General features: G+C 43.3%; 1 long non-coding RNA gene across 1 annotated transcript in view; it reads right to left on the bottom strand.

Annotated features, from left to right (window-relative positions):
* LOC126933626 (uncharacterized) overlaps positions 1-20908 on the bottom strand; it is a 289350-nt gene extending 268442 nt beyond the window's left edge. The window contains exon 1 of the long non-coding RNA XR_007718687.1: positions 18889-20908. This is a non-coding gene — a long non-coding RNA (uncharacterized LOC126933626). The remainder of the gene's footprint in view (positions 1-18888) is intronic.
* Between the last annotated feature and the right edge of the window lie 304 nt (positions 20909-21212).

Raw genomic sequence — 21212 nt, 5'->3', positions numbered from 1 at the left:
GTCCTCTAAATCTGCCTCGCCAGCCGGCACCCAAGCACAAAATGCATGGCCTCAATTAGCACCAGAACCTTCCACCCCTCCTCCCAGTAGGCCTCCTGTTCAGCCTCACCAAATGTACATGCTCATGCGCGCGCACACACACACACACACACACACACACACACACACACAGAGTCTGCAGTGGGGGCAATGACCTGAACCTTGCTGAAGGCTTGGAGGTGGTAGGCCTCTTCCCTAATCCCTGTGTTTCAAAAGGCAGGGTGGGTGGAGTAGGTATTGTGAGGTTTTAGGGGAAAAGCGGGAAGACAACCATGGGAAAAAGGTAGAATTCCAGGGCACTGGTAGAGAGAATATTCAAGAACAATTCTATCTCAGGCAAAGGGGGAGAAAATAACTCTGTGAAAACCTTGGAATTTCAAAGTAGTGAAAAAGCAAATGTCACACAGGGGACAAACAACAGCCTCTAGGATCCTCTTCCAAGCAGAGGCCGCCTGAATTCCTGCTCTGTGTTACTGAGTGTTGGCAATGGAGCACGTCCGCCCATTCAAGCACATGTTAGAGTTGTGTCCCTTGCATTTGACAGATACATTGCCAGCTCCTGAGAGTGGAGAGTGGTGTCCCTGGCCCTCTTCAGCACTCTGAGGGCTGCAAGTTGGAGGCCAAGCTTTCTCTGGAGGGGGAGGGCTGAGATTGAGCAAATAAGTGATTACAGTGCCTCTCCCAGCTGTAGACCACTGGCAGTGGGATACTAAATGAAGGAAGCAGCCTTGCTAAGTGGGAGAAAGGACAGTCATGGTGAGGGGGGCCATGCCCAGAGGCCAGTGTTACCTGGGAATGAGGTTTACCTAAAGCCCATCACCCTTCAGTAGTATTTCCAGCAACCCTGATCAAAGCAGATAGAACAGGACAGAAAAGCTGAGCCAGCCTTGAGTTGGGACCATGTTCTCTAAACTGGCTGGGCATCTTCTCATGGCATGTAGGCATGTGGTGAGAGGTGGACGGAGCAGGAAACATATGTGCTTGAGGATTGGAAAAATTAATTTACACAGGCCTCAGTTTTTTTCTTTAATATGGGTAGAATTCTATCTTTGCCGAGTTATGATGAGAAAAATGAGACAATAAAAATGTATATACATGGCAAAGTATCTGGGGACATATGGATGTCCAATAAAGGTCTTCCTTCCTTCCTTCCTTCCTTCCTTCCTTCCTTCCTTCCTTCCTTCTTTCCTTCCTTCTAATGACAAATGACTTCAGCCACCTCTTTCTCCAAGAGCATAAAAGTACTCTATCTTCCACTGGACGGAAGGCCCAGTTTCCCCCCAAAAAATCACTTATGGGTCAATTCTCACAGGATACAGTTTCTGTTGCCTTTAGTGGAAAGGCTGAAGAGATGAGGTATGCTCACATTACTTTCATACAGGCACACACCATGGTTCTGCGACAGCCCTAGTGCATTGACTCTAAAACTTAAAAGGAAGAGAGAAAATGGCAAGATCAAATGAATGCCAGGCTGTCACAAAGGTGCCCGTGTACACTCAAGCCAGGTTCCTGCCATTGGGCAGGGTGGGAGCCCCAGATAAAGTTGCAGGACTGGAAAGTAAAGTGGCAAAGCCCTGGGACCCAGCTACACACAGAAATGTGGGAACATGCTAGCCTTCCCATATGCCTCCCCATCCCCAGCTCTGCCCCCTCTGCACCGCTGCCACATGGATCTTCGGAAGGCACAACTCCTCCTGGCCCTCCTTCCTGTGATCCCTGTTGCCCACCAAAGGAAACAGACATTCTCTGGCATCTGAGGGCCTCTGCAATGCCATCATGGAGATCTGTCAGTCCTCTCCTCTGTGAACCTCATGCTCCAGTCAAGTGTTATCTCTTACATCCATATCAACTGGAAATGCCCTCTGCCAACTCTCAAGGCCAGTTCCAATTGTCACTTCCTGCAGGATGCTTTCTCCCCAGACCACCGGCTGTGCCCAAATCAGATGAGAGGCCTGAGTGCTTAGTATTCCCATAGGAGAGGGTCTCTCATGGCACTCAACAGACTTTTTAGAATAGTCATTTGTGCTCTTGCTCTCTTCTACCACAAACAAGCATATGCACACACGTACACATACACAAGCACATGCATAGGTACATGGATGCATGCATGCACACACACACACACACACACATACACACACACGATCATTTACCCTTCCAGGGCAGGGACTGCCTCTTCCCTCACTCATACCAGAGACTCAAATAAATACTTGCTGAGGTAAATGCTCAAATGCAAAACTACACACAGAAGAACAATTAGTCCATGCCTATCAGTGTATGTCAGGTAGAATACTAACAAATGCAGGAGTTCTAAAGGAGGACATACTCTGCAGCAGTGACTATAATTTAGTCACAATAACGGCCACTAACCATTAAGAGAGTGCTTGTCCAGAGTACTTGACAAGCACAGTCCAAAACACTAAGTATTAACTTGTTTCGTCCTCACAACAACCAAATGAGGTCACTATTTTTATGAGCACCATTTTACAGATAGGGAAAACAAGCCACAGAAAACTTAATAACTGGCTTAAAGTCGCATAGGAAAGAGTCGTGCCAGGGCCAGCCCAGCCTGGCCCCCGAGCCCTTGTGTTTAACCAGAATGCTGAATGGGCTCTTGTTAAGATGCTGGATTACAGAGGGCAGGCTGGTTAAGAATATTCCTCCTCTATGCAGCCACAAAAAAGAATGAGTTCATGTCCTTTGCAGGGACATGGATGAAGCTAGAAGTCATCATTCTCAGCAAACTAACACAGGAACAGAAAACCAAACACATGTTCTCATTCATAAGTGGGAGTTGAACAATGAGCACACATGGACACAGGCAGGGAAACATCACACACCAGGGCCAATTTGAGGGGTCGGGGGCAAGGGGAGGGAGAGCATTAAGACAAATACCTAATGCATGTGGGACTTAAAACCTAGATGACAGGTTGATGGGTACAGCAAACCACCATGGCACATGTATACCTATGTAACGAACCTGCACGTTCTGCACATGTATCCCAGAACTTAAAGTAAAATAAAAAATAAAAAAAGAGAATATTCCCCCAGAACTTAAAGTAAAATTTTAAAAAAACAGAATATTCCCCCCCTAAATAAACCCCATCAGTACTTTGCAGGCGCACAGGAGGAGGAAAACATCACTGAAGGAAAGGAAAGCCTGGGACGGGCCACACCCACTGCAGGGCAGATGAAGAGTGGAATCAAGTTTTTCTGTTTAAACTTATTTTGTAGAAATGAGGCAGAATCTCCCCTGGCCTAGGTCACTGCCTGCCTTGACTTTTCCCTTTGAAGATAATAGATCTGGTCAATTTAAAAGGGCCAGAGGTGAGGTGAGAAACCAATAAACCCCTTAAAGTTTGGCTGCCTAACTAATCAGTGAATTATGTGCTCATCAATGAATCATAAAAATGAGAGATAGCGGAGGCCCCCCTGGGTCATATGCCCATCCCCCCAGTGTGGGGGATTTTCTCTGCAGCATTTTCTGTGAGTGCTTCTCCAGTCTAATTAGAAATGACCAAGCAATGGGGTTCCCACCATTGCCTCTTGGGGAACTATTCTGCCTTCTAAGAGACCTAATTATTAGGAAATTGATCATTATATTCATACTAAATTCTTCTCCACACAGTTGTATCACATCGCTTCTTAATTGTTCTCCTTTTGACCCTGCCTCCTCCTCCCCCAAACAATTCCTCTTAAGCACTTCAATTACTTTTTCCCTCCGCTGATTCCCAGCCGGCCCACCAGGGAATGAAGTCGAGAGGAAACAGAAATGAGCGATAGAGGAAGAAGGAACAGAGGTCTGGCAGCCCGAGAGGGTCGTTCAGTCCACTGGAAGGCCCTTCGTGTTGCTCACAGGCTTCCTCCTACCTGCCACAACCCAGAGCAGACAGCAGACCACTGCACACCAGAGTCCCTTCCCATCACGGTGCCCAGCAGAGCACAGGCACAGCCCAGCCTCTGGAGTTTCCCTGGGCACACCCCACTACCACCGCCACTGCTGTAGCAGAACGGTCCCAGACAGGCCAGGGAAAGTCAAGCAAAGCAGATGTATGGGAAGTGGGAGGGGGAATCCCATCACCAGCATGGCATAAGAATGTTGGCCTGGAATCAACAAGTCCTGCAATTCCAATTAGGCAAAAGCGCAGGAAAAGTCAAGACAAACAGAATCAAGCTCACAGTGACCCTGGCACAGGTTTGGTCAGCCCTACCGTGAACGAATCACTATCGCAGAGGCCTGTCCCCTATCAGTGATCCTTTCTCACGGCATGTCTGGGCATTATGATACCAACGCCTCTCAGAATGTCCTCCCTAAGACCCTGGCTGGGAGGGAAGCTAGGAGCAGCACCCCTAAACAGAGTTTTGTGGGTTTTACCCTGAATAGGCCAGGGCAATGGCCAGTGGAGACTGAAACCCATTCCACACTCCAGCACTGCCTTATTCAAGCCAGATGAAGGGGCACCTTTTTGTAATTCACACAAAAGGACCATATACCCTGCAAGACTGTTTTTTGTGATCTTTGACAACATCAAATCATCCTTATAATCATGACCTGATATATCTGTGGTTCTAACGCCCTTGAGTACAAGCTCACTGAGGGTAATGATCATGCCTCAAACTTGTAATCCCCACAGCATGCGGCACCATGGCCTCTACATAGCAGAGATAGCATAAATGTTTACTAGTCAATTACAAGACTCTGAAGCCATGAGATTCAGCAGGGACACATTTCCCATCTTTTTCTTCCTTGATGGTTTCTCATTTTATCTTCCCTTTTACTTGCCTTACCTCTTCCTTGCTTTCCCCACAAGTTGTTTATCTGCAGTGCTTCAGTTTACTTCTGATAGAAGCATCACCTATGTCCCCTAGTGGCCTCAGGCAGCTCCAAAATCCAACCAATGCCAGCACAGGATCACAACTCCCTTCTCGTATATCTTGCTTGGCCTCAGGAGAAAACTGAGGCCAAGCAAGATGAGTAACTGCCCGCCACCCACTGTTTGCATCAGTGTAGAAACAATCATTTTTTCAAGAAACATGTGTGAATACCTACCACAGGTAAAGCTCTATGTTAGTTGCAAGGGTTACTACAGTAACTAAGGCAGAATTCCTGATGTTAAGATGTTCACAGCTTAAGCCATAGACTGACTTATACACCACTATCTCCAGCACAATGAATATATGCTTTAATAGAAGATTAGGCAAAGTCCTCATAAGCCATGGGGAAAAAAGCAAGAGAAAAAGGAAGCCTCTTGAGAGAGGTGACATTTGAGCCAGGTGTTGAAGGATGAATAGAAGTTGACTAGAAAGAGAATGCTGGGGAGATACTCTATAAAATAAAAGGATGCTCAGAAAGCAGCTAGTAAGCAGTGTGGTGGAATTCCAGAGAGCATGTGGTTAAATGGGAAGAGGTAGGGAACAAGCCTGGAGAGGTAGATTGTGAGGGATATCTCACAAATGCCACACTAAGGAATCTGGATCTGAGTTTCATGTAGTCAATGGGGCCCACGTGACTACATTTATTTTTGAAGGAGAAATAACACCTTTATTAGCCCCTAGGGCACTTTTCAATACTGAGACAAAAAGTAAAATGTTTGAACAAGGAAAACCAAGGCACAAAGAAGGAGCTATAAGGTCCCCAGAACTCACCACAGACACACAGCAGAGGCCTTCTCTTCATATCAAGGGTAAGGGTAGGTGAAAAAGGTTGCTTTGTCCCACTGAGATATGCCCGAGCACTCTACAGGATTCTGATCAGGGAAATGACTGTATCAAAATTGCTATTTTACAGAGAATAGCAACTATAGTACAGGCAAGGCCAATTGATCAATTAGGGATTCCTGATTTTCTTTGATCAAGAAATAGTAAGAAACTAAACTAAGATGTTTACAGAGGGTAAAAGAGGATTGGTGAATTCTAGGGAACATTTTGAAGATTGACTCAACTGATTGTATATGAAGGAGATCAAAAAATACAAATTCAAAAATGAGTTTGAGATTTTCTAATTTGGTTAGCTAAGTGAATATGTCTTAATGGAGAGTAGAAAATACAAAAGGAGAACAGAGTTAGGGGAAATGATAGTTCAGTTTTGGAAATATCGCTCTTGAAGGCCTGGAGCTGGAGTTCAACAGGGAAGTCTCAGCTAGAAATAATGATATAGATTTCATGAGGGAATGCATGAGTGGTAGCTGAAAGCATGGGAATGGGTGGCCACTCGAGGGAAGAGTGCATTATAAGATGAGAAGACTGGAGATGAGACTGGGAGAAAGTTACAGGTAAGGACCAGGCAAAAGAGAGATGCCAGAAAAGGGAATTGGGGAAGTAGCACCAGAGAAGTGAGTGGGGAACCCAAAGAGGGAATACCTCTGACACCAAGGAGAGGAGGGTCCAAGTCACTCCCACAGAGAGGTTGGATACGAGGAAGACTTAGAAGAAGCCAATGAATATGGCTATTGGAAGATTGCCAGTGACTGATACAGAATTGAATGGTATAGTGATGGAAGATGTCAGATCAAAAATTAGATTGTACTGCTTGGGTAGCAATTGAAGATGAGGAAGAATACAGACCATTCTTCACACACATTGGAGACTGGAATTCACTCAAAAGGAAGACAAGACTGAGAAAAACTGTACTTTTAGTAAAAGGAGACAATAATATTTACAAAGAATCAACACAAGAGAGGAAGAGGATGATTGATAGGTTAAGGATTCCAGAGGGCTTACGAAGTGATGTGACCAAGAGAAAAAACTGAAGAGTGTGAAATATCCTCCTTCTTAAGGCAAAGAGAATGAAACAAGGTGATCAAGGATTAGTATGGTTGGTGGTAGGATGGAGGAAAGTTGAGGGAATTCCAGTCTGTTGACCAGCAGTTTTCATTGAAATAGGCAATGGCGTCTTGTATATGTGGGTGGACAGACACATTGAGGACTGTGGTAAAGGCTAGAAAGGCCACCTCTCATAGGACACAAAAGGAGTAAGGAGAGATGAGTAAAATGGCAGGGTCAGAACTAGGGTGGGACAAGTGAGGAACCTAAGGCACAAAATTTAAGAAGGCACTCACCCCCAGGATCATGTCAATGAAAGGTTGGCACCAGGAGTGAGGGCCTCTTCAAATTCTAGGCACTTCAAATTGCACTCTAGGCAACTCCCTCACCCTACTCCCATCTTGGCCCTGGGATTATTCAGCAGCTCCAGCCGTTTAGGTGAGGTTGGAAATCATCAATTTTTAATAAAGGAGATCATCCTTTAGAAAATTTAGAAAATTTTCTTCCATAGTGCTTAGAAGCTCAGAACAAGCAATGAAAAGCAAGAGGGGAAGAGAGAGAAGGAGGGGGGAGACTAAAACGGGGGAGAGAGAGAGAGAGTTAGTTCATTAGCCAGACATTGGAGAAACAGATAAAACAAGAAGTCAAAAGAGCGAGAAAACTGAATGCTTGTGAGAGTTGAGTTGAAATGGTTGCTCACACAAGGTAGGAAGAGGAATGAAGCTAGGAGGGAGTGGTATACTGCTAACATAAGGAAAGGTCAAGAGACAGGGAGTCCCAAGGAGACCAAAGAACATATTTCAAGGGCATGAAAGAGTGAGGACTGATAGAAGGATCAGAGGTTGTGGTCAGAAAGGAGAATTTCAGAGTTCAGGATTTCAAAACTGGAGCAACTCCAGTTGATGGCAAGGTCTAGTAGTTGCTATGGGAGCAGTTGCTAAAGTGGAATTGAGTGGAGGTTGTTGGAGAAAGAGGGTGTCAGAAGCTGAGCCTGAAGCATTGGATGGGTTCCTCCATGGGACACGGCTGCAGTAGTTGGAGGCAAAAGAAACCCCTCTGCTGTCCAACTACTTTTAACATAACTAGCGGGAGATAAGAACAATTCTTCACTTACATACATCTGCCCTTGTTTTACCCAAATCAAAAATCATACTATGATATCCTGGAGTGGTTTCACTGTCATAAAGTGCAGTAGAGTCCTATTCTCATACTGTTGTGTGGCTTTCTAGATCACCTCTTCTAGATTATGCTTTTACTGTATATCACTACATATCTTGAGATAATATATAACTCAAAGCTTATATTAATCCATGTAGTCGGATGGGGTAATTAAGTGCTACTGTAATATTACCAAGAACAAAGCTTCTTCCATCTCCCCCATTTAAAAACTTTCTTTCAATGCTGTGGAAAAGCTTGTATACAGAAGAGGGAGATTTCTATTCCCTATATTTTCTTCTCTACTATGTGAAAAAGTTGTATTTTCCCCATCCTGAGCCCTATTTCCTATCAATGCTTCAATTCACATTGAACTTGCTTAATGAATAAAGAAAACCATCTGGTCTAGCAGGACATGACTTTTAAAAAGATAATAGGTCAAGTCTAGCCATTTTTATTGGAACAAAAACAAAGTCCAGCATTTAAAGACCTAAAGACCCTGGGTCTCAAGTAAGCACACTTGACCTAAGAGTTTGGATAAAAGGTCATTTTCATATGATGATGACCCAGCTGAGGCTAATAAACACTTTTATGAGACTCTGTCCATTAAAGAGCCTGTTCCAGGGCTGACCCTAGTCATTCTGGACACCTTGTTTTAGGGGGAAGTTTAACAGCATCTCAAAAATCTGTGTCTATAGACTGGCCAAGGCTCTTCACATAAAAGAAAACTAAGAGTCAAAAGCACCACCAAACAACACTGGAGGGCCCAAGCATGCAACTGCCTTCACAGGCATTGAGCATACAATTTGCTCCAATCTCTACTATTTAAGTATTCACAGACATTTTATAATTATGACTATTTTGGTATGAGCTCACTTGGCTCTCTCTCCCGTCATATATAAAACTTTAAGAATGTTTCAAGCAAGTATCAACATTTTGGGGAGTATAAATAAAGGAAGTATATCTTTTTGATATTAGGGAAATCCATCACAGTTTTAAAAATGATAGACATCAGGCCTTCCAAGAATAATGGCATTAAGAAACCCTTTAGGACCCCATCTCTGAGCCTAGTTTCTTTCTACTGCATCTCCCAAAGAGAAATACAAGAATCCCTCCTTTGCACCCCAAACAGCTTCTGTGCTTTAACTACCAGATCAAATGCTACCTCCTCCAGGAAGCCTTCCCCACATGTTCTAACCTCTTGACACTTCTCCTTTCTGAATGAAAGACTTTGCATGATTTAGAGACTCACGCCTGAAATAAGCAGCATTTATTCAGACTGTTAACATATCTATGTAAATAAATTAGCTTTTCCTACATCCAGTGTAGACTAACCAGGTATAAATAATAAGTAAAAAGAATAGAGAAGAAAAAGAATGAAAGCTTTTTATAATTCTTTGAGCTATGAGAATCTAAACTTCCTTTTTTATTTTAACTAAAATGGTAGTCACTCTAACATTTGACTATATACTCTTTTGTATGACACTGACCTATATTAATCTTGAGAGTGGGAACATCATATATCTCTTTATATGACCAACAAGATGTAGCTATGTACATAAAAGTTATATATTTCAGAAATGAAAAGTCACACCCAGTACCTAGATCTTGGTTTCTAACAACATTCTCCAGTAAAAGCAACCAGGGCTCCTTGGAGAAATGGCCGATTCTAAGGCTAGGGCAGAGAATACACATAATGAGCCCAAAGCATCGTGCAGTGCAGAAAGTAAAGAAGTGCTCGCAAAACAAAAGGATGAGGACATGTCTAAGGGACACAGAAGCCAACCTGAAAGAGCTCCCTGTGGCCAAAACTGGAATAATTTGAGGAGCAAAATAAATAGCTAAGTATCAGATTATAATCCAAAGTATAAAATGAATATCCACAAGTCCACTTTGGTATAAATAAATGATCGAATAAATAGATGGGGAGAAGAGACAAATCTCCCAATACAGAAGTATTTCAATAATTCATGCAGATACTCCCCTACCATGTAGATACTCCCCTACCAGGAGGTGGAGCTTAACTCCCCTGACCACCCTCCCCACCAACCTTGAGTGTGGACTGCACTTAGTGACTTGCTTCCAAAGAGCGGTGTATGGAAGGGGAGGAGGGGCTTTACAGTCCAGAGATCTGGCAAACAATACCTTAACCAGTTGACCAAGGTTAACACCATCAGTTGACAGCATGTACCCTTGATATGAGGCAATGAAAAGGTCACTTCATTTCTGTGCTCTTCCTCCTAAAAACATTACCCCAGTCCAACCATGAGTAAAGCATTAGGCAAACCCCAGTTGGAAGACATTCTACAAAACACCTGACAGATATTTCTCCAAACTGTCAAGGTCATCAAAAACAAGGAAAATGTAAGATACTGTCACAGACCAGAGGAGGTTAAGGAGACACAACAACTAAATGGTATCTCAGGTGGGACGCTGAAACAGAAAAAGGACAATGTGGAAAACTAGTGAAATCTGAATAAAAGGTAAACTTCATTTGATAATAGTAATGTATCAATGGTGGTTCCTTACTTATAACATATGTATCATAAGAATGTAAGATGTCATTCATAGGAGAACTGAGTGAGGGACATCCTGGGAAGCTCTGTACTGTCTTTCCAATGTTTCTATATTTGTAAAACTGTTCTAAAATGAAAAGTTCATTCTTAAATGGAGAAAATGAAAACCTACCTGGTCTGGAATGTTATAACTAGAAGGAATCTTTAGAAACCACCTAAACAAACTCTTTGTCATCTGTGGAAACCAAGACCCAGAGTGGCTCAGTGTTATGCTCAAAATTACACAGTGAGGAGAAGAACTAGAACTGAAGTCAGGGTCTCTTCCACCTCAGTGCAAGGTGTGCCCTGTTGCAGCATGCTAAGAATGGAGGGGTGAGAACCCTCCAAATAGAAGTTGAATGTTAGCTTTGGAAGACAACACTGCCCCTTGAATCAAATGGTCTGTCTTTTAGGGTAGGACCATGAGGAGGGAGGGCCAGTCCCACACACTGCCTGGCAAGGAGGAGAGTCATCACAGGCAGAGGCAGGAGGCTCTACCATGGCCCCTTGGGCAAAAGTGGTGTGAATTTTTCATTAGCTTCAGAGGCTAAGAGCATCTTGTTTTGCTTGTTGTGCCTGTTTTCTTCTGGAGGGGAAAAATAGAGCCTTGGTTCAAGAATTAGTTGGGAGCCAGCAAAAATGAATAGTAATGAGGCTATTTCTATCAAAATAGCTTCATTACCATGCCAGTGTCTGATAAAACCAAATGTTCAACTCTCTCTAACAAGAAAGGTGCTAAAGGCGGCGTCCTTCCACCTTTTGACATGAACGAATCTATAGCTTAAATATTTGAAAGATCTTCCCATTGACACACACCCATTTCTGATTGAACTAAATTTGGATACACATTTTCTCTGGTACAATTTTAAATAATCTAAGAAGATAATAAAGTATCACTAGTTTGGGGCATTTTTAAATGCTTAGTTTTATCTTTTTTAAAAAAAAAAAAAAGCATACACACTTAATGCTATGTAAGAATGATTTGCCTTAATTCTGGAGGGGAAAATACTTTTTAAAACTCAGAAAGCTAATGTGTTTGGCCATAGATCAGGCTTCAGGAATTGTGTAAAATTATTCAAATTCTCCCTGATGTTTTTCATCCACAAGACAAGAGAGACTGTTCATTAAATGTGGTAGGGGGGAGAGTCTGTCAGCTGAACACTTCTGCCATCTTGATGTATCCCAGATCCTAAATAAAATGAGAATCTGTTTTTCCATCTCCAACAGAGGAGGGGAGGTGGTCAGATCTCTAGGATCCCCAGCCCTGGAACTAGAATTCACATTTGACAAGACTAAATTCCCATGACAGGAGCCAGTTTCTGCGCAATCAGGAGCTCATCTGTCATTCTTCCTCTGCCCTTCCTCATTGTAACTTGTGATCAAGAAAGTACAGAAGGAAATAACTACCCAAATGAAACAATATCTCACAAACCATAGGAGCTAGACTCCAAACCAAAGTCCTCCAGTGGATCATTGTCACTTTAGCAGGATAGTTTGTTTCCTCCAAGAAAGAAATGAATGGGCAAAACTCTGGACTGGAAAGTCATGAGTCACTCATCCTCTATTTCCACCTGCCTCTTCCCCTTGCAGAGGAGTCTCAGAAGTTTTTCACTCAGCCCAAGTCAGAGCAGTCCATCTGTCTGATTGGTCAATCCAGGAACAGTTAACCTCGATGATTATTTTCCACTCGGTAGTAAAACCTTTCCCTTCACACAGCTTGAGAGTTCTGACTCTTCACTTTCACTCACTCTGCCAGCCATTTAAGCCAGAAACTCCAGGCAGGCTGAGTGGAAGACATCATTTGTAAACTCTGCTTGCCAAGGCGGGAGGTCTAGGGGGGCTCTCCGAACCACTGCGATAGAGCCTTTTAACACTGAACAGTGCAAATTGTCCACCAGGGATGACTTGAAATATATCTTCAATGCACAGTGCCTGGTGCCTCCAACCTGGCTCCAACTGAGTTTCTACCACTTACGAAGGACTCTTACAAAACAGCCCTATGGATCCTCTCTGGCTCTAGTAAAAGAGGCAGCTTCAAATAAATTAGGGAAAATTCAAGATGGGAGACAAAATAACGGGAATCTTCTTGTAAAAATTTGAGTCGCTTGTCCCTGAACAAGATACTGTTATCTTGCTAAACACACACACATACACACACGTACACACACGCGCACACACACACACACACAGAGGCAGCTACTGAAAGCAAATCCACTTGTTAATGTTCAACTCTCCTATCTGGCTATGGAATAGCCTAGCAATAAAGGGCAGTTAGATCAGTTCTTTTAGGCACACACACCACTGATAAATCAGAAACAATAAAGCTGGAGACAGGCTTGCTGGGTCCCAGCTGGTATTGCTTATATCTGTCCTAAGCAATCAGGAATCATGGAGAAACTTCTTTTTGGAACGCCTAACCGCAAGACTTCACAGTGACCGCCTCAATCCCACATGCCCATGTGCTGAAGGGGGGTTCTGGGGAGTGAATACCTTTATTCTTTTTGACAAGATCAATCAGTCTCTCTGGAATCTCCCCATGGCCCACTTCTCGCTGGCCAGCTCCCATCTTCTATCCCACCCCCACATCCAAGAAAAAACCATTAAAACAATGAGGTATTGCCTTTCTCCTTTTCTTTTGCCAGAGGCTAGCCAAACTCTGCTACACTCTGATGCAAAGCACACCTTAAGGAGTCATCCTCAAGAGGGTAAAGGGAGGCATTGTACCCTGAAATTCAGAGAAGTCAAAATCACACACAGCACACCCGAGTCCTCACACAATAGAGTCTATACTTCCACCAGGCCAATTAACTGGATTTCTACCTGAAATCTCTCCCACATCAAACTAAAAATTCTGGCAAGGTACAGGGGTTCAGTGATGCAAGCTCATTTTCCCATTGCAGGCCCAGAAAGCATGGTAGTTCTCTGGCCAGAAACAAGCCCTCCCTCCCACAGCATCATTTCTCTCACACCTGTTCACACACAGAAACATGGGCCCAGCCGGTCCCAGGCTAGAAGCACACTCTGGGCACATCCCAGCCTTTGCAAATAGACTGGCTTCCTCTCCATCCTCTCATTCTGGGGGCCACAAATGGCATCTCATTTTCATTAATTACTGCAGCCTCTACCTATTGTCAGTCATCAGAACCTGCCATATGGTTACCATCAGGTGCGCTCAAGTTCCTATTATGTGGCATTCCCGGATGCCCTAAATAGATATTGCAGAATCTGCTTGTGTTTTTACAGGGCCACTTATATTTCAAAGGAGCTCATTCTGCTTCAAGAGATTGCTAAAGGGGGCCTTTCTGTTCAGCACTGCGCTCTATTGAAAACCCCATGCTTCCTATTGAATGTTGCATCCCTTCTCTCAAATACCACTGCCATAATGGGGAGCATCCTGTAGACTATTGCCTTTGAGAAAGACAGTCTAGGGTTTTTTTTTTTCTATCATTTTAGGCAGGTGAAGCGTGGGAGAGGATGCCAGGAGGATTGGTGAAAGGGTATATCACTCTCAGTCAAAACTAGATTCATGAAGAACAAGAATAACTCAGGAGAGCCTCAAAGAAATCATGTCCATAAACTATGTCATGTCTTATATAACTATGAAGAAATCCCTTTAAATATTTTTATACCTGCCACTGACCAAAATACAAATTCTTCCCATCTTTGTGCTTTTGGGAATACTATAAGAAGAAGGACACTTCATGAGAAACCTCCAAGCCATGTAATATGCTTATAGAACAACCTAGTCCATCCTGCTCCCCATGATTTCATCAGCCATCTGGACCTTGAGTGTGTCCGTTCATTTTCCGTCACCACAGGTGTAATCACTGGAAAATACTTCTCTGAATCCTGACACTCTGAAGGAGTTACAGCGTCATGTGGCCTGGGTAGACAAAGCCCTGTATTAAATCTTGAAACAAACTTGGCATCTGATAAGATGTGATCTTCTATCTGAAGTTGCAGTGGCTTTTGAGTTACAGACCACATTTCTGGTGGTTGCATAGAGCCTGCAGGACTGTATTGATGCCCAACTTTAGAGTTTTGTGATAACATTACCATAAGTGGGACATTTCTAGAAAATTTTTCCAACATATAATTTTGTCAGTTGGGTTTACACAGATATGTATTTGTTGTCTACGTCTATGCTAAACATATAAACACTTCTTATTTCTGGGTTTCACCTGAACTCACACCTCTTAGGACTTGGTGGCCCTGGAGAATAAACCATTAGCTCACACAGAGACCCAAAAGTACACACACACACACATATGTACATGCATACACATATACATGCTTCCTCACAGTGATTAGCAGAGAGAAATATGATGAAGTGCAAAATGCTGGCTTAAGTTCCACAGTCAGTACAGTTTTAAAATGTTCACTGTCTTACCCAAGGTGATTCTCTGTTCTAAATTATTTTCTATTAGCCAAAGATTTTCAGAATTGCCCAGTAGCTTCCCAGGATGGACTAAATTAGATTTTCCCAGTCCGAGAACAGAAGAGTCTTTGGAACAAAGCACTTTCTGTTTACCTATAGGTATAACCTTCTTTAAAAAAGCAAGTGTGACACAGGCATGCTATATTTGCTTGCCCTCTGTGTAGACAAACTTGTGGGTGACAGGGGGTGGCCACACCTCTGGCAGACAGGTATCAAATGCACTCAGTAATTATCTGCTCTTCGGAGGGGAAGCGCTCACATATACAACAGTAGTGTCCAAGCTGGTCACTGTGGCCTCACAGCCATTTCATAAATAGAAACCAACTCCATTCAAGGAAAAATGAGTCACCAGAACAAAAGAGCAGGTCTGTAACCAGGGCTCAAGGTCACATTTCTACAAACACCTGCTTGTTCTCAGATAACACCTGCTCATACTCTCAAACAAAAAAGGGCAGTGCTCTGTCGATAAAGTCTTCTGCCCTAGGCTCTGAAGGGAGGCGCAACCCTCCTGGTATGGTTAAAGGACGGATAATAGGTAGAGCTCACTTTCCTCTCTGCTTGAGCCCCATGTGGAGAATCTTTGGCATGCGGTCAGGGCAGCTTTGAGGCACCCCACAGCCTGTGCTAAGATCTTGCATTCAGCATGACCAGAGCAGGTACCCAAAGCGTATGTCATGTCAACTGGGTAGAATAAGTCCCTAGTTGAGACAATATCCGGAGAAAATTATCATTAAATATGTAGGACACTTTTTCTCTGTTATTCTCACACAACAAACTGCAGTTACTATAGCTTTCAAATTCAAATTATAATTCTAAAGGCTTTCTATGAAGAGAGTGTGGGTTAAAACAGAGACCAAAAAAGGAGTCTCTAAGTTTCCCACCTTCTATATTTTACACACTGGGCTTCTGAACATGACTTCATTCTTACCAAAGTGTGGTAAAGACAGCCACAGATATTTGCTACTGCTCCCATTGACAGGTAGAATCTAGCTCCCCTCCCCTTGAAGTTGGTGGAATCTGTGGTGGACCTGTGGTGAGCAATAGAATACAGCAGAAGTGACACTGTGCCAGTTTTCTAGGACCTGGTCTTAAGAGATTGGAAATTTTCATTTCCTCTTGTACAGAAACTTGCTTCTTGAGTTTCAAGTCAGACTTGGACTAGAGCATTGCCTGCTGCCCCTGGTGTGGCTAATCCTATGTGGGCAACAACATCTTCTAAGTTTCTCAAAGCCAAGACTGCAAAAGACCACAGCTACAATAACAGAGGTCTCTGATATCAGAAACCCTTTAGAGTGCTCTGAAAGCACAGCTGACCAAGAGTCTAAGACTTTAACCACAAGACATGGCATATCTACTCTTGGCAGCATGCCTTTATTGTTCTTGAGCTGATTTCCATATGATTATTGAGATGAGATAAACTAGACCACAATGAGGAGCTGAACTGAGTGACACAGATCATTAGGAAAGTTGGAAAAGGGTGGAGTCCCATGGCTAGCAGTGTGGATGGGTTTCTTAGAGGAGTGTAATATGTATGTGGTCCTGACTACGGGTGGGCAAGACAGAGATGAGTGAGGATAATAATATCAACCAAGACATGTCACTAAGAGCAGATGTGACCTGTCTTATCCTGTTCTCCTCTCACATTCTTGATAAAAAAAATCTAACACAGGACCAACTAGATAGTAGGTATGCAAGAAGTGTGTTGAATTTGGACTTGGAATTGAATTAAAGTGAATTGGAATTGACCCCTACTCAATTTAAAAATAAGCCTGAAATCCTGACCACAATTAAACGGGAAACCAGAGCTTCCTGCCAGTCCAGGAGATTGTTCCTTAAATGCAAGGCAGCAAATTCAGTCTGCCTTCAGTTACTTTCATTGGGGCAAATCCAAGTTGATTCATGTGAAGTTAGTGTCAGCCTTAGGCCAACCTGGGGACATGGGGAAAGGATTCTGGGCATCCTCTTTTCCTCCCCAGACCTAGAACCTTCCACCCCTAAGGCTACCTTCTCTGTCTAGATCCATATGCCTTCTCACCCACCTCCCCAGGGATTGTATTTGCCCCATTCACAACTTTATTCTCACATCTAATTTGATCCTCTTTCTTCCTTTTCTTCCAGGTCTAGACTGGAGTTCAACTTCAATAGTGTAGAGGAGAGAAAAGGAGATCTAACCCAGCGTTTAGAAGCCTGCCTCACCCTTGCTCTTCCCCATCCTCTTCTAGGTGCCACTGCCTCCCATGTGAGGGAGTAAAGAAGGAAAAGGATAGCCAGATTCCTATGTGGCTGGAAGACCTTACCATAGTCTTCTTACTGTTCACAACTGTTATTCTAACTCATTGTCACTAGGTTCACTAATATCAGGTGGGAGAATCGACCCTCCCTATTGACAGGTCATGACCCCCAAACAGCTCCCCTGGGGGATACAGCCGGGTAATTTGGAGCATATTTTCTGACTAACATCACCCACATTCTTTGGCTGCAGTAGTGTCTGGAAGTCAGTGCCTCCACTGTCATCAACCATCTGTGGACTGCCGGAAGACCTACAGGCAAAGGCAGGATCTGTCTTCTATACTTCTCAGAGATTGACAGGGGGACTTCATGCACACTACCCTTCCCCACAGCTGTCTCTGTTCTACTGGTCTTTACATGGAGGAGGTAGGGTGGTTAGGCTAGCTCTCTGAGCTGACACCAACCTGGAAGCCCTGTAGAGAGGTAAGTGTCCTGATTGCATTTTGTCCTCAGCCTTGAGCCTCAGACACAACTAAGGACCACAGGTCCCATCAGTCATTTTTTGACATTTGTTTTACATATTGAACTTCCAAAATTTTTTCTGAAAAATTCCTTGCTTAAAAAGTCTAAAAACCACCACTCTCAACCATCAAGCCCAGACCCAGTTCTATGGCTCGTGTGTTCTTTGTAATAGTTTCAGTTGTTTAAGTTGTACTTCCTCATATATTAGGGAAGGGCCTTGTCTTCCTCCTCCCTGCTCCAGATCTTGCCCCTTGCACGTGTTTGGCACGCCAGTGCCCAGGGATGCCCATGGGTGGCCATTCTGCTCACCGTCCAGGTTCTACCCTGACTACTTGCTATATGAATCGCAGCAGGGTCTTGCTAACAGCATATTGGAAATGCAGCTTTCCTGGCCCACATGGACAGGTTTTTTGTCTATTTTCGTCCCTTCCCTGCTCTGTTTAAATATGGTGTCTGTGACTGAGTTTCGTGTTCCGGAGGCACGCGGTCCAGAGAGAAGGAGCCAGAGTTGCTTCTCTGCCTTGGCGCTCAGGAAAGAGCAAATGGGGCTGCCACCTGCCCGGTCTGGGGATGGTTCCAGAATGGCTCAGGTTATTCACAGCACAGATCCACCCAGGGGTAAAAATACCATCCCAGAAGGACTCTCCTTCTAGCCACAAAAATACCTATATGGGTATAAAGACATACTCAAAAAATGACACAAGGTTTGGGAGAAATCGTCTTCTTGGAAAAGAACTAAAGTAATTAGTATTGGCCTTACAAAAGAGAAGATAAAGAGATCCAGGAGGAAAGAATGAGGGCAGTTCAAGAAGGGTATAAACTTAAGCGAGAGAAATATTGTTTAGACTATAAGAAGAACTCCCTGACCATGAGACATAGGAAGACATTTACAAGGTGTCACCTTTGGAGATGTAGAAGATAAGATCAGCTCTCCCCTGTAAGGGATCAAAAGGAGACTGGATCTGAAGCAAAGGGTTAAGCTGGATTATTATACAAAGTTCCCACTGGCCTTGACGGTCTACAATAAATTTCTGAAGATCGACTTCCTCAGTAGAAGAGTTTCTCCTTTTCAAGCCCCTTGTCCACATGTTTCCTTTTGAGTTTTATCTTTCCATTACAATATCATTTACACAATCTCTGTGTGACACATGAGACTCAGGGGTGTATGAAATGAAGAGACAGACTCACCTTTATAGAAGGTCCACATTTTGACACATTCCTTCTGGGTTTCTGGGATTCCCTTCCCTGGACCCAGCTCTCACAAAGATTTCTCCACCTCATGCTTCACCACTGGCATCCTAAACCCTCCTCTCTACTTTTCTCTACCTGCCTTAGAACCAGTCTCACACTTTCTGAGCTTGTCTCATTCAACCACTTGTATATCATGAGAAGTAGTATTGCCACATTTCACACACCAGCTTTGAAAGTGAATATTCCCAAGAATTTGTTACAAATTCTATTCTGCCTTTGACTTGGCCTTGTCCCTAGGGACTAAGATGCACCCAGAGAATCTGTCCTTAGGAGCAAAAGAAGGAGTCATTACCAAAATGCCTGTATTTCTAATTGGTTTCTTCAAGGTGCTGGCCCCTTAGACATTGATCCTGCATCTTTTACCAGCAGTATGTTTTCTTCAGCTCTTCAAAGTTATTCTGAATCTCCATGTAAATCCAGGGAGAAAAAAGGAAAAGTAATTGTCCAAATTCTTAAGAAGGTATTAGAAAACAACCAATTTGCTAAAACACAGAAAAAAATTACTGTACCATTGAGTGGTTAATGTTTAAAATAAACTAAAGCATTTCCCTTCATGCCAGACTGAGAAACAGAGTTCTGGCTCCTTCCTCTGGACTGCATGCTTCAGGGACATGAAACACAATCCAGAAACCATATTTAAGCAAAGCATGAAAAGGTTGAACATAGACAAACACCTGCCTTTGTAGAAAAGGAACATTTCATGGAACGTGTAGAGTACAAACCTACTAATTAATGAGAAATGGCCTGATCATGCATTCCAAGGGTATTCATTTCTCAGGTTGGAGTTTTCTGATATTTTCACTACTTTTGAATACAAGCTTGTCTCTTCATTAATGTTATACAATATTCAAATGCTGGCCAACAAAAAAAGGAACCACTTAAGACATTAAAACCTATTGTTGGAATTGTTCAGCTGGCAAACCCTCTCAAGCTCAAAAACATCCATGTTTCAAGAACACACTCTTGTAGCAGGTGACTGTGAGCTGCTGCCTACGATGAAGCAACAGCCCAAATGCAGGGGACAAGAAAGGAACAGGTCCAACTCCAAAGGATCAATACATGAAAATAGAGTCATGTGGCAAAATGCACTCAGTTCTGTTATTGCAGCAAGTTCTTTTTGTTCCATCTGAGGAATTAATTTGAGAATAAAGTATTTCAAATATCAAACTAACTACAAACAGCTGTTGCTATTTCCTCTGCTTTGGAAGTCCCCACATAATTTCAGATCCACAACCAACACAAGGAAATTCTATGGAAACATCCTAGGTCAATGCCCATGTACCTTAGTAAACAAAAGCAGCAATAATAAAAATAATGAAAGCTAATAGTACCATGTTTGCTAAGTGCCAGGCACTGTTCTAAGTGCTTTATACTTGATTCTCATGAAAACATGGTGATATAGGTAAGATCATCACTCTCATCACCCAGACAAGGAGACAGGCTGCTTGTTTTGGCTAAAGAAAGATGTGGGTTACCAGAGAGAAGCCATATATCTTCCCACCTCCTGCAGTACTAATAATAATAAACACTAAAATTTATTGAACCTCAAATGTGCCAGACACCGTGAAAAATGCTTTAGCATTTTATCTCAGTCAATCCTCACAATAAACATAAGCTACACATTTTCCCCATTTCACCTATTAGGCAACTGAGGCTTAGTGAGGGAAAACAACAACAACAACAACAACAACATAGCCCAAAGTAACAAATCTAGAGTGCAGTAGAGCTTGGATATGAATCCAGTCCACTTCATTTCAAAATCTTGGCTCCTAAATTCTACTCTGTTCTCATGCTGGGTACTTCCCATTTCTAGGGCACTTACAGTTACCATCAAAACGTGGCCTCTTAGGTTATTTTCATCTAGTTTAAAAGTCCTTCCTGAGGCTGGAGACAGCCAAGCGGATTGCTCCCAGAGAGCCTGGTGGCACCGTTGCCATCCGTTGGCCTCAGCCACAGCTGTGGTTTCCAAAGGAAATAACTCATGCGGCCGTTAGTCGCACCTGTCACTCATTGGAGCCAGGACTTGCATCAGAACACTGGGGCCCCACAGGGAAGAGAACAGCAGCTACGTCAAACTGATGGGCATCAACACATCATTATGGATGTGTAAGCCTGCTTCCCTCAATCAGTCCCACTGTGATCCATTCTCCCTCTTTCGGAAGGTCAGGGAGAACAGCACTAGACCATGCACATTCTGCATCTGTGGAGACAGCCTATCGCAGTGCCCTGGGCAGGAAGAGGTATTGGAAAATCCACAGGTG

The sequence above is a fragment of the Macaca thibetana genome, chromosome 13, assembly GCF_024542745.1.
Source record: "Macaca thibetana thibetana isolate TM-01 chromosome 13, ASM2454274v1, whole genome shotgun sequence".
NCBI lineage: Eukaryota > Metazoa > Chordata > Mammalia > Primates > Cercopithecidae > Macaca > Macaca thibetana.
Note: the sequence above shows the minus strand (reverse complement) of the source record. Positions and strands in the feature narration are given on the sequence as shown.